The sequence below is a fragment of the Panulirus ornatus genome, chromosome 19, assembly GCF_036320965.1.
Source record: "Panulirus ornatus isolate Po-2019 chromosome 19, ASM3632096v1, whole genome shotgun sequence".
NCBI classification, from domain to species: domain Eukaryota; kingdom Metazoa; phylum Arthropoda; class Malacostraca; order Decapoda; family Palinuridae; genus Panulirus; species Panulirus ornatus.
The window spans coordinates 18,230,624-18,242,938 of NC_092242.1; the positions used below are offsets into that span (position 1 = coordinate 18,230,624).

Sequence of the window (12,315 nt, forward strand, 5' to 3'; positions counted from 1 at the left end):
GGGATCTTTGATCATAGTATTTACTTGCATACTTTTCATGTGCCTCTTGGTCAATCTTTCCTCACTCATTCTCTCCATGTGACCAAACCATTTCAAAACACCCTCTTCTGCTCTCTCAACCATGCTCTTTTTATTTCCACACATCTCTCTTACCCTTACATTACTTACTCGATCAAACCACCTCACTCCACATATTGTCCTCAAACATCTCATTCCAGCACATCCACCCTCCTGCGCACAACTCTATCCATAGCCCACGCCTCGCAACCATACAACATTGTTGGAACCACTATTCCTTCAAACATAGCCATTTTTGCTTTGCGAGATAATGTTCTCGACTTCCAAACATTCTTCAAGGCTCCCAGGATTTTCGCCCCCTCCCCCACCCTATGATTCACTTCTGCTTCCATGGTTCCATCTGCTGCCAGATCCACTCCCAGGTATCTAAAACACTTTACTTCCTCCAGTTTTTCTCCATTCAAACTTTCCTCCCAATTGACTTGACCCTCAACCCTACTGTACCAAATAACCTTGCTCTTATTCACATTTACTCTGAACTTTCTTCTTTCACACACTTTACCAAACTCTATCACCTGGATATATGTGTCGGAGGTGGAGGGAATAAGGAGAAGTGGGAGACCAAATTAGAGGTGGAAAGATAGAGTGAAAAAGATTTTGAGTGATCGGGGCCTGAACATGCATGAGGGTGAAAGGCGGGCAAGGAATAGAGTGAATTGGATCGATGTGGTATACCGGGGTCGATGTGCTGTCAATGGATTGAATCAGGGCATGTGAAGCATCTGGGGTAAACCATGGAAAGTTCTGTGGGGCCTGGATGTGGAAAGGGAGCTGTGGTTTCAGGCATTATTACATGACAGCTAGAGACTGAGTGTGAACGAATGGGGCCTCTGTTGTCTTTTCCTAGTGCTACCTCGCACACATGAGGGGGAAGGGGATGTTACTCCATGTGTGGCAAGGTGGCGATGGGAATAAATAAAGGCAGACAGTATGAATTATGTACATGTGTATATATGTATATGTCTGTGTGTGTGTGTATATATATATGTGTACATTGAGATGTATATTTATGTATATTTGCGTGTGTGGACGTGTATGTATATACATGTGTATGGGGGTGGGTTGGGCCATTTCTTTCGTCTGTTTCCCTGTGCTACCTCGCAAATGCGGGAGACAGCGACAAAGCAAAATAATAGAAAAAACTTTTCATGTGCATGTTTCTTTGTTGGGTTGATAATGCAGTTAGATTAATATTAGAGCTATAGGTGTTACCATACTCAACCTGTTATTGATAATAATGTAATTGATTACCTGTTCATAATTACTTATCCATTCTGTTTGAGGAAGGAATTTTATATTTGTCCGGCCCCATCTCTTGAAAATTCTTTACTATCATACAGCTTCTTTAATTTATGTATGTCTGTATTAACTAAATCTTCAGTCATTCTTTTCCATTCATCCACCACTCTTGAATTATAAAAGTACTCGTAACAAGATGTTCTGTTCTTTCGTTACTCTCTCCTGTTTCTCTCTAAAAAGTGTTCACTGTCCACAGCATTGATCTATTTTAAAAACTTAAAGGCCATGGCATGTTCACCTCTCACTCTTGTCTTTTCCAAGGTGGAGAAATCTAAAGCCTTCAGCCTTTCTTTGTAACTTAGCTGTCTTAATTCTGGTACCATCTTTGTTGCCCTCATCTGGACCTTCTCTGTTAGTTGGACCTTGGGTCTGTGTGGTCTGTGTATCTATGTAATTCTATGTGCTTCTTTAGATGCAGTGACCAAACTTGAGAAGCATATTCTAGTTTTGGGCATATGTAGTATATAGATAGCTTGATAGATATTTCTCTATCCATATACTTGAAAAGTATTGTGATATTTGCCAGAAAACAGTTTGCCTCCTTTACTGTTTTCCAATGTGGGACTCTGGCGACAGGTGAGGGACAGCATTGACTCCCAAGCCCTTCTCACACACACAATCTTGAAGCTCATTTCTTGCTAGATGATAATCAGATTGGGGCTTTCTTTCACTTTGTCCCAACCTCATTACTTTACATTTGCTCTAGTTGAATTCCATCAAACTTTTATCAGACCTACTTTGGAATCTGTTTAGGTCCCTTTGGAAGTTGATGCAAATGTATTCAGGTGGCATACCTTCAGAACAAAACCCTAAGACACTCCACTGGTGACGACCCAAATGCAGAAGGCTTCCTGACATGTGTCCTTTGTCCCCTTTTCTTTGAATTATTATCTGTTCATTGGAAGAGTCTATACCATATTGTTGCCTGGTATTCTAGCTTCTTAATCAGCCTACCATGCAGTACTGTGTCACATGTTTTCTGAAAATAAACAATCTACCTAGCCCTCCTCGTTGTCTAAGACACTGTCATTCTCTCTTAGAAATCTTAGAGTTTTGTTGCACATAACTTCCTTTCCCTAAAACTGAGTTGCCTTTCGCTTAGAAAATTTCCCCTCTGTAGAAAGTTGTCCATTTGCTTTCTCATAAACTTTAACAGTACTGTAAAGAAGGATATGTAAGAGAGAGAGCAGTACTGCGTAGAAGAGTCACTGGGTCCTTTAATAGAATAATGAAACTAAGCTCAAGGGTAAAGGGGAAGAGTGGTTTGGGAGTAAAGTCAGGGGTTGGTGAGAGGACAAGAGCAAAGGAAGGAGTAGCACTACTCCTGAAGCAGGAGTTGTGGGAGTATGTGATAGAGTGTAAGAAAGTAAACTCTAGATTGATATGGGTAAAACTGAAAGTTGATGGAGAGAGATGCTTGATTATTGGTGCCCATGCACCTGGGCATAAGAAGAAAGATCATGAGGGGCAAGTGTTTTAGGAGCAGCTGAGTGAGTGTGTTAACAGTTTTGATGCACGAGACCAGGTTATAGTGATGGGTGATTTGAATGCAAAGGTGAGTGATGTGGCAGTTGAGGGAATAATTGGTGTGCATGGGGTGTTCAGTGTTGTAAATGGAAATGGTGAAGAGCTTGTAGATTTATGTGCTGAAAAAGGACTGGTGATTGGAAATACCTGGTTTAAAAAGAGAGATATACATAAGTATACGTATGTAAATAGGAGAGATGGCCAGAGAGCATTATTGGATTGCTTGTTAATTGATAGGCGCGTGAAAGAGAAACTTTTGGATGTTAATGTGCTGAGAGGTGCAAGTGGAGAGATGTCTGATCATTATCTTGTGGAGGCGAAGGTGAAGATTTGTAGAGGTTTTCAGAAAAGAGAGAATGTTGGGGTAAAGAGAGTGGTGAGAGTAAGTGAGCTTGGGAAGGAGATTTGTGTGAGGAAGTACCAGGAAAGACTGAGTGCAGAATGGAAAAAGGTGAGAATAAAGGACGTAAGGGGAGTGGGGGAGGAATGGGGTGCATTTAGGGAAGCAGTGATGGCATGCACAAAAAATGCTTGTGGCTTGAGAAACGTGGGAGGTGGGCAGATTAGAAAGGGTAGTGAGTGGTGGGATGAAGAAGTAAGATCATTAGTGAACGAGGAAAGAGAGGCATTCGGACGTTTTTGCAGGGAAATAGTGTAAATGACTGGGAGATGTATAAAAGAAAGAGGCAGGAGGTTAAGATAAAGGTGCAAGAGGTGAAAAAGAGGGCAAATGAGAGTTATGTTGAGAGAGTATCATTAGATTTTAGGGAGAATAAAACGATGTTTTGGATGGAGGTAGATAAAGTGCGTAAGACAAGAGAACAAATGGGAACATCGGTGAAGGGGGCTGACGGGGAGGCTATAACAAGTATTGGTAATGTGAGGAGATGGAGTGAGTATTTTGAAGGTTTGTTGAATGTTTTTGATGATAGAGTGGCAGATATAAGTATTTTGGTCAAGGTGGTGTGTGAAGTGAGAGGGTCAGGGAGAATGGTTTGGTAAACAGAGAAGAGGTAGTGAAAGCTTTGCTGAAGATGAAAGCTGGCAAGGCGGTGGGTTTGGATGTTATTGCAGTGGAATTTATAAAAAGAGGGGGTGACTGTGTTGTTGACTGGTTGGTGAGGATATTCAGTGTATGTATGGCTCATGGTGAAGTACCCGAGGATTGGCGAATTGCATGCGTAGTGCCATTGTACAAAGGCAAAGGGGATAAAGGCGAGTGTTCAAATTACAGAGGTATAAGTTTGTTGAGTATTCCTGGCAAATTATATGGGAGGGTATTGATTGAGAGGGTGAAGGCATGTACAGAGCATCAGATTGGGGAAGAGCAGTGTGGTTTCAGAAGTGGTAGAAGATGTGTGGATCAGGTGTTTGCTTTGAAGAACGTATGTGAGAAATACTCCAAAAAACAAATGGATTTGTATGTAGCATTTATGGATATAGGGAAGGCATATGATAGAGTTAATAGAGATGCTCTATGGAAGGTATTAAGAGTACATGGTGTGGGAGGTAAATTGCTAGAAGCAGTGAAAAGTTTTTCTTGAGGATGTAAGGCATGTGTACGAGGAGGAAGAGAGGAAAGTGATTGGTTCCCAGTGAAAGCCGGTTTGCGGCAGGGGTGCATGATGTCTCCATGGTTGTTTAATTTGTTTGTGGATGGTGTTGTTAGGGAGGTGAATGCAAGAGTTTTGGAGAGAGGGGCAAGTATGCAGTCTGTTGAAGATGAGAGGGCTTGGGAAGTGAGTCACTTGTTGTTCGCTGATGATACAGCACTGGTGGCTGATTCGGGTGAGAAACTGCAGAAGCTGGTGACTGAGTATGGTAAAGTGTGTGAAAGAAGAAAACTGAGAGTAAATGTGAATAAGAGTAAGGTTTTTAGGTTCAGTAGGATTGAGGGACAAGTCAACTGGGAGGTAAGTTTGAATGGAGGAAAATTGGAGGAAATGTGAATAAGAGTAAGGTTTTTAGGTTCAGTAGGATTGAGGGACAAGTCAACTGGGAGGTAAGTTTGAATGGAGGAAAACTGGAGGAAATGAAGTGTTTTAGATATCTGGGAGTGGATTTAACAGTGGATGGAATCATGGAAGCGGAAGTGAGTCACAGGGTGTGGGGGTGAAGGTTGTGAGAGCGTTGAAGAATGTGTGGAAGTCGAGAACATTATCTCGCAAAGCAAAAATGGGTATGTTTGAAGGAATAGTGGTTCCAACAATGTGATTTGGTTGTGAGGCATGGGCTATAGATAGGGTTGTGCTGATGAGGGTGGATGTGTTGGAAATGAGATGTTTGAGGACAATATGTTATGTGAGGTGGTTTGATTGAGTAAGTAATGAAAGAGGAAGAGAGATGTGCATTAATAAAAAGATTGTTGAGAGAGCAGAAGAGGGTGTATTGAAATGGCTTGGTCACACTGAGAGAATGAGTGAGGAAAGATTGACAAAGAGGATATCTGTATCAGAGGTGGAGGGAACGAGGAGAAGTAGGAGACCAAATTGGAAAGTGGAAGGATGGAGTGAAAAAGATTTTGAGTGATCGGGGCCTGAACATGCAGGAGGGTGAAATGCATGCAAGGAATAGAGTGAATTGGAACGATGTGGTATACCGGGGTCGACATACTGTCAGTGGATTGAAGCAGGGCATGTGAAGCATCTGGGGTAAACCATTGAAAGTTTTGTGGGGCCTTGATGTGGAAAGGGAGCTGTGGTTTCGGTACATTACACATGACAGCTAAAGACTGAGTGTGAACGAATGTGGCCTTTGCTGTCTTTTCCTAGTGCTACCTTGTGCCCATGTGGGGGGAGGGGGGTGCTGTTTCATTTGTGGTGGGGTGGCGACGGAAATGGGTGAGGACAAAGTATGAATTTGTACATGTGTATTTATGTATATGTCTGTGTATGTATATGTATGTATACATTGGAATATATAGATATGTATATTTGTGTGTGTGTGCGTGTATGTGTATACATGTGTATGTGGGTGGGTTGGGTCATTCTTTCATCTGTTTCCTTGCGCTACTTTGCTAACGCGGGAAACAGCGACAAAATATAGTAATTAAAAATAAAGAGGTATAAGCATGAATATGAATTAAGGATTAATGGAGAGTGTAGTCCTCCCAAACCTGACCTACAAAGTTGAAACATGGACATGGAACGAGTCACAGAGGTCAAGAATCCAGGCTGTGGGAACACATTACTTTGAGGATCATGTGGTATGATTTGATAGAATAAAGAAAGTTATGAGGTGGTATATGAGAGATTTGGTATTGCAGAAAATGTAAAGGGCATGAATTATGGAGTGGTAGAGTGGATGAAATGTAATATTTTTAGGTGCTGTGGGCCTGTGGAAACAATGCATGATGGGGACTTTACAAGAAAAGTATATGATAGTATGGTAGTATGACTAAAGGGGTTGGTGTGAGAGGAAGGCCACCTGTTACTTGGGGATATAAAGTTGAAGAGTATATGAGGGAGAAGAGTGAATGGAATAGTGTATATTAGGGAGGCATGTAAGGACTAGGGTAAGTGGAGATTCCTTTGTCTTGGCCACCCCCTTGATGGGAGTTCATGGAGGGAATGGGCATCAGAGATATAGATAGGTGAGTACAGTCCACACTCATCAAGGAAACCAATCTGTAGTTCATTGCCTCTTCCCAGTCCCTTTTCTTATAGATGGGTATAATATTTGGCCTTTTCCATTCCCTTGGCACTTTGCCTCTCTCCAGAGACATCATGAATGGTATTTCAAAAGGTCTGTCTGGTGTATGTCTAATGAGCGAGAAGTCAGCTTTGGGAAGGGTGTATCATCATCGGTTGATAGAAAGATGTGCAGCTTTGTCAAGGACCTTCCTTCCCTAGAGGGATCATTCATTTCTGTGCTCCTGAGTGGATTGCATCCATGAAGCTGCATATGTACAATAGTATAGGGGCTGTATGATAATGTTGTTGTTGATATTCCTTTATATGTGGATGCAGGAAAAACTTTATCTGGCATAAGCTGGACCTTGGTAGTGCTGGAAGTGTTGATAACAAGTTTATTAGTGAAAGGGGCAAATGGGGAGGTAATGACAAGTCATGATGAAATGAGAAAGAGATGGAGTGAATATTTTGAAGGTTAGTTGAATGTGTTTGATGATAGAGTGGCGGATGTAGGGTGCTTTGGTCGGGGTGGTGTGCGAAGTTATAGGGTCAGGGAAGAATGGTTTTGTGAACAGAGAAGAGGTAGTGAAAGCTTTATGGAAGTTGAAAGCCAGCAAGACGGTGGGTTTGGATGATATTGCAGTGGAATTTATAAAAAAAAGAGGGTCTGTGTTGTTGATTGGTTGGTAAGGATATTTGATGTTGGTATGGATCATGGTGAAGTGCCTGAGGATTGGTGGAATGCATGCATAGTGCCATTGTACAAAGGGAAAGGGCATAAAGGTGAGTGTTCAAACTACAGAGGCATAAGTTTTTGAGTATTCCTTGGAAATTATATGGGAGGGTATTGACCGAGAGGGTAAAGGCATGTACAGAGCATCAGATTGGGGAAGAGCAGTGTGGTGTCGGAAGTGGAAGGATGTGTAGATCAGGTGTTTGTTTTGAAGAATGTATGTGAGAAATACTTAGAAAAACAGATGGATTTGTATGTAACATTTATGGATCTGAAGAAGGCATGTGATATGGTGTGCAAGGTAAGTTGCGAAAAGTAGTGAAAAGTTTTTACAAAGGATGTAAGGTATGTGTATGACTAGAAAGAGAGGAAAGTGATTGGTTCCCAATGAATGTCTGTTTGCGGCAGGGGTGCGTGATTTCACCATGGTTTAATTTGTTTATGGATGGGGTGGTTAGCGAGGTGAATGCAAGAGTTTTGACAGAGAGGCAAGAATGCAGTCTGTTGTGGATGAGAGGGCTTAGGAAGTGAGTCAGTTGTTGTTCGCTGATGAAACAGCACTGGTGGCTGATTTGGGTGAGAAACTGTAGAAGCTGGTGACTGAGTTTGGTAAAGTGTGTGAAAGAAGAAAGCTAAGAGTAAATGTAATTAAGAGGCAAGGGTATTAGGTTCAGTAGGGTTTAGGGACAAGCTAACTAGGAGGTAAGTTTGAATGGAGAAAAACTGGAGGAAGTGAAGTGTTTTAGATATCTGGGAGTGGACTTAGCAGCAGATGGAACCATGGAAGTGGAAGTGAGTCACAGGGTGGGGGAAGGGGCGTAAGTTGTGGGAGTGTTGAATAATGTGTGGAAGGTGGGAACGTTATCTCGGAGAGCAAAAATGGATATGTTTGAAGGAATAGTAGTCCCAACAATGTTATATGGTTGCAAAGCATGGACTATTGATAGGGTTGTGTGGAGGAGGGTGGATGTGTTGGAAATGAGATCTTTGATGACAATATGTAGTGTGAGGTGGTTTGAGAGATGTGTGGTAATAAAAAGAGTGTGGTTGAGAAAGCAGAAGAGGGTGTGTTGAAATGGTTTGGACACATGGAGAGAATGAGTGAAGAAAGCTTGACAAAAAGGATTTATGTGTCAGAGGTGGAGGGAAGAAGGAGAGGCAGAAGACCAAATTGGAGGTGGAAGGATAGAGTGAAAAAGATTTTGAGTGATCGGGGCCTGAACTTACAGGAGGGTGAAAGGCGTGCAAGGAATAGAGTGAATTGGAACTATGTGATATACCGGGGTCAATGTGCTGTCAGTGGATTGAACCAGGGAATGTGAAGATTTTGGGGTAAACCATGGAAAGTTTTGTGGGGCCTGGATGTGGAAAGGGAGCCATGGTTTAGGTGCATTAGACATGACAGGTAGAGACTGAGTGTGAATGAATGTGGCCTTTTTTGTCTGTTCCTGGAGCTGCCTTGCTGGGGGGGGGGGGGGGGGGGGGGGGGGATGCTATTTTGTGTGTTGCAGGGTGGCGATGGGAATGGATGAAGGCAGCAAGTATGGAGTGTACATGTGTATATATGTATATGTCTGTGTATTTATATGTATGTATACATTGAAATGTATATGTATGTATATGTGTGTGTGGGCGTTTATGTATGTACATGTGTATTTGGGTGGGTTGGGCCATTCCTCGTTTGTTTCCTTGTGATACCTCGCTGATGCGGGAGATGGCCGTTAAGTATAATAAATATATAATGAATGTTATTGGAAAAACTTTTGGCACATTATTAACCCTTAAACAAGTGACATACAAATTTTTCTTGCACTTTGAATGAAAACAAAGAGTTCATTTTTTTCATATTTTTATGAGAGAAATCATTTGAAGGTAATTCATATGTATAAACAAGTGAATCAACATAACCTATATGGCTGTGTTATTGCCCTCTGATGCAAAAATTTCCCAGAGGGTTTACCAGTGGAGGGTGGAGGAGGATAGAGGATAAGTAGAGAGATAAGCTCTGTGAACAAATTCATTGATGAAATTCATCACTGATTATGAATGAAATGCATGTATATATGAAGAATATGTACAGACAAGTGGACTAACATAACATAAATGGCTGTGGCATAATGAGTCCTAAATTCTCTCATCAGTGGTGGTGATGCCTGTTCACTGATATAAGTTATCTCTAGATTTTTTTTTTTATTATACTTTGTCGCTGTCTCCTGCGTTTGCGAGGTAGCGCAAGGAAACAGACGAAAGAAATGGCCCAACCCCCCCCCCCCATACACATGTATATACATACGTCCACACACGCAAATATACACACCCACACAGCCTTCCATGGTTTACCCCAGACGCTTCACATGCCCTGCTTCAATCCACTGACAGCACGTCAACCCCGGTATACCACATCGCTCCAATTCACTCTATTCCTTGCCCTCCTTTCACCCTCCTGCATGTTCAGGCCCCGATCACACAAAATCTTTTTCACTCCATCTTTCCACCTCCAATTTGGTCTCCCTCTTCTCCTTGTTCCCTCCACTTCCGACACATATATCCTCTTGGTCAATCTTTCCTCACTCATCCTCTCCATGTGCCCAAACCACTTCAAAACACCCTCTTCTGCTCTCTCAACCACGCTCTTTTTATTTCCACACATCTCTCTTACCCTTACGTTACTCACTCGATCAAACCACCTCACACCACACATTGTCCTCAAACATCTCATTTCCAGCACATCCATCCTCCTGCGCACAACTCTATCCATAGCCCACGCCTCGCAACCATACAACATTGTTGGGACCACTATTCCTTCAAACATACCCATTTTTGCTTTCCGAGATAATGTTCTCGACTTCCACACATTCTTCAAGGCCCCCAGGATTTTCGCCCCCTCCCCCACCCTATGATCCACTTCCGCTTCCATGGTTCCATCTGCTGCCAGATCCACTCCCAGATATCTAAAACACTTCACTTCCTCCAGTTTTTCTCCATTCAAACTCACCTCCCAATTGACTTAACCCTCAACCCTACTGTACCTAATAACCTTGCTCTTATTCACATTTACTCTTAACTTTCTTCTTCCACACACTTTTCCAAACTCAGTCACCAGCTTCTGCAGTTTCTCACATGAATCAGCCACCAGCGCTGTATCATCAGCGAACAACAACTGACTCACTTCCCAAGCTCTCTCATCCCCAACAGACTTCATACTTGCCCCTCTTTCCAAAACTCTTGCATTTACCTCCCTAACAACCCCATCCATAAACAAATTAAACAACCATGGGGACATCACACACCCCTGCCGCAAACCTACATTCACTGAGAACCAATCACTTTCCTCTCATCCTACACGTATGCATGCCTTACATCCTCGATAAAAACTTTTCACTGCTTCTAACAACTTTCCTCCCACACCATATATTCTTAATACCTTCCACAGAGCATCTCTATCAACTCTATCATATGCCTTCTCCAGATCCATAAATGCTACATACAAATCCATTTGCTTTTCTAAGTATTTCTCACATACATTCTTCAAAGCAAACACCTGATCCACACATCCTCTACCACTTCTGAAACCACACTGCTCTTCCCCAATCTGATGCTCTGTACATGCCTTCACCCTCTCAATCAATACCCTCCCATATAATTTACCAGGAATACTCAACAAACTTATACCTCTGTAATTTGAGCACTCACTCTTATCCCCTTTGCCTTTGTACAATGGCACTATGCACGCATTCTGCCAATCCTTAGGCACCTCACCATGAGTCATACATACATTAAATAACCTTACCAACCAGTCAACAATACAGTCACCCCCTTTTTTAATAAATTCCACTGCAATACCATCCAAACCTGCTGCCTTGCCGGCTTTCATCTTCCGCAAAGCTTTCACTACCTCTTCTCTGTTTACCAAATCATTTTCCCTGACCCTCTCACTTTGCACACCACCTCGACCAAAACACCCTATATCTGCCACTCTATCATCAAACACATTCAACAAACCTTCAAAATACTCACTCCATCTCCTTCTCACATCACCACTACTTGTTATCACCTCCCCACTTGCGCTCTTCACCGAAGTTCCCATTTGCTCCCTTGTCTTACGCACTTTATTTACCTCCTTCCAGAACATCTTTTTATTCTCCCTAAAATTTAATGATACTCTCTCACCCCAACTCTCATTTGCCCTTTTTTTCACCTCTTGCACCTTTCTCTTGACCTCCTGTCTCTTTCTTTTATACATCTCCCACTCAATTGCATTTTTTCCCTGCAAAAATCGTCCAAATGCCTCTCTCTTCTCTTTCACTAACACTCTTACTTCTTCATCCCACCACTCACTACCCTTTCTAATCAACCCACCTCCCACTCTTCTCATGCCACAAGCATCTTTTGCGCAATCCATCACTGATTCCCTAAATACATCCCATTCCTCCCCCACTCCCCTTACTTCCATTGTTCTCACCTTTTTCCATTCTGTACTCAGTCTCTCCTGGTACTTCCTCACACAGGTCTCCTTCTCAAGCTCACTTACTCTCACCACCCTCTTCACCCCAACATTCACTCTTCTTTTCTGAAAACCCATACAAATCTTCACCTTAGCCTCCACAAGATAATGATCAGACATCCCTCCAGTTGCACCTCTCAGCACATTAACATCCAAAAGTCTCTCTTTCGCACGCCTGTCAATTAACACGTAATCCAATAACGCTCTCTGGCCATCTCTCCTACTTACATAAGTATACTTATGTATATCTCGCTTTTTAAACCAAGTATTCCCAATCATCAGTCCTTTTTCAGCACATAAATCTACAAGCTCTTCACCATTTCCATTTACAACACCGAACACCCCATGTATACCAATTATTCCCTCAACTGCCACATTACTCACCTTTGCATTCAAATCACCCATCACTATGACCCGGTCTCGTGCATCAAAACCACTAACACACTCATTCAGCTGCTCCCAAAACACTTGCCTCTCTAGATATGGCTGTTATTTACTCATATTTACTTATATTTAAAAAATTTACATTTATATACATATGT

At 42.2% G+C, this 12,315-nt stretch overlaps 1 protein-coding gene across 3 annotated transcripts in view; it reads left to right on the forward strand.

Moving 5' to 3' along the window:
* The window catches only part of Synj (synaptojanin), a 267,928-nt gene that overhangs the window by 134,350 nt on the left and 121,263 nt on the right, over positions 1–12,315 (forward strand). The gene's annotated exons all lie outside the window — the stretch shown is intronic.